Here is a 2,247-nt window from a genome sequence, read left to right on the forward strand (position 1 = left end):
TTTCCAGGCCACCCCGTATAATAAATGGAATTTTATGCGTTGTGCATATGAAACGGCCTTAAGAGATCAGTTACGTAGTTGAATCCGGTCAATAATTAACAAAAACTGAACACCCCCCCAGAGAAACTTTAGTCATGATTTTTTATATTCCCAAATTCTCATCCCAAATATGGCTTGGTTTTTTTTGGAAATTTCGTTTGTGATGCAATGGTAGCTGAATTCCTATCCACCAACGTAGTTTAAATTTGCGTTTGAAGATAAACGTGATCGAAAAATCCGTCCAAGTCAAACGTAACTTATAAAACCGTGTGAAATGAAACACAATTATAAATTGCGTCTAATATACAACGGGATTTAAAATTCCATTTGAATGTGAAACATTTTATATAATTACGTTTAAGAAAACGAGACTTAAAACTACGTCTAACCTATACGCAATTTACAATTACGTTTAGCGTCAAATGGGGTTTATAAACCCGTTTAGTTTTTTACATGAATTTCGAGACTATACTACCAGAAACATCTATTTCTCTAACTTCTTTCTTTCTTCTTATGTTTATTTTCTTCTCTATCAAGAGATACCCTATATCTCCTATATCTCCGTTCAATCCGAAAAATTTATCCTAAAGCTTTTTATTCCAATACCAATATTATATTAAGAAATTAATATAATCTAACACCTATATTAATTAAAAGATATGAAAAAGGTATGTTTCTGACTTATTTATGCTCTATTAGGTTTAAGAATTGTTCTTTTTTTTCGTTGTTGCATGTTTGAATTAGTTGGATTAATATGTTTTAATGATTGATTGTAACTTATTTGTGTTCTAATTCGGTCAAACAGATCTGGGTTATAACTGTTTTGTATTATTTATTTTATTTTTTTGCGATTGCATATATGTAATTCTTTGATTAAGATGTTTGTGATTAATTCTAATTGATCTGGGTTATAAATTAAGTTTAAGAATTGGTTTTTTCTTTTTTTAAATTAGTTGCATGTAAGAAATGGTTCAATTATGAGGTTCTTGTAAATGTGAAGAACAAAATATAAAATTGAAGAACAAATTATATAATTGATATTGGTATAAAGAAAATTGGTTTTGGCCCCTGTGTGAATTTAATGGTTTATCTCTACATGCATGTTTGTGAGTTTCCCATGAACTGTTAGTTTTGAATATCCATCTTAAATGGAACCCTAGTGGTGATGACTCTTACCATTTATCATTAATTTCAATATGTACAATATGAATGAAATGGATGTGAATGAGTGATATCTTTCATTGGTTTTGTAGAAATTTCAACCACAACAAGAAAAATGGGTGGCAAAAGAACTAATAAAAAGAAACGTCATGTTGCTGATGTACCAGTTGAGAATGCTGCCAAGGTAGTAGACTATGGCGTTTATGAAGGCGAAGGTAATGAAACGATTTTTAGACCTAACCTAAAGAAATATACTAGTGTGGTAGATAATTCAGCACATTCTTCACATGATATAGACTTTGTATCAAGCGGTCTACCGTTTCAACAGTGTGGGTCTCTTCGTTCGGTAATTTCTACTTATAAGATTATACAAGGTAAATGTCCACAAGCTACGTATGTTATCAAAAAGTCCGGCTAGGATGGTCTTTTGAACATGTCAGTAGGGGAAAGTTCACATGCTTTGATGATAGACGCATTTATGTGTCTAATTTGTCCTCAATGTTTCGTATTGTTAGTACTCGTTTTCATCCTTATTATGGTGTTTTGTGTGTTTGTAGGTATTTTTTGGAAATAAACATTCTTGGAAAAATCGGCTCGAAAAGTTGCCCGGGGCACCCCGGAGGACATTTGCTATTCGGACTCTCGGATTGGATAAGGGGCACTCATTTACTAAGGGGCACACTAGCCGCTATTTGCACCCCACGACACCCCAGTTGCTAAAGGGACCCCTAGTCTGGTTATGGGGGCACCCTTCTTATTCACGTTTAAAGAATTTTTTTGGCGGGAAAATGAATTATCAACGGCGGAATTTCCTGGAAGAGAATTGGATGTGTTCTTTGCATTTTTTTTCTCGGAGATTTTAATTGAGTTGACCCTGTTTCACCTAAATATGGATTGTATGGAGTTTTGTTTCGAAAAAATAGCAAAGTCCACGTAGTTTTGATAATTCAGGGAAACTGCATTCAAGGGGGGATTATCACGGATATTTGGATGATTCGGGAGAAGATTTTCTTCTTCAGTCAACATGTTTGATCTGTTAAGCCAATA

At 33.6% G+C, this 2,247-nt stretch overlaps 1 long non-coding RNA gene across 1 annotated transcript; it reads left to right on the forward strand.

Moving 5' to 3' along the window:
• The first annotated feature begins 631 nt into the window (after nt 1-631).
• On the forward strand, nt 632-1,817 carry LOC113313272. The gene is made up of 3 exons (XR_003341772.1): nt 632-707; nt 1,293-1,415; nt 1,758-1,817. It is a non-coding gene; the product is annotated as an uncharacterized LOC113313272 (long non-coding RNA).
• The last annotated feature ends 430 nt before the right edge of the window (nt 1,818-2,247 follow it).

Source organism: Papaver somniferum, chromosome 9 (assembly GCF_003573695.1).
Source record: "Papaver somniferum cultivar HN1 chromosome 9, ASM357369v1, whole genome shotgun sequence".
NCBI classification, from domain to species: Eukaryota; Viridiplantae; Streptophyta; class Magnoliopsida; order Ranunculales; family Papaveraceae; genus Papaver; species Papaver somniferum.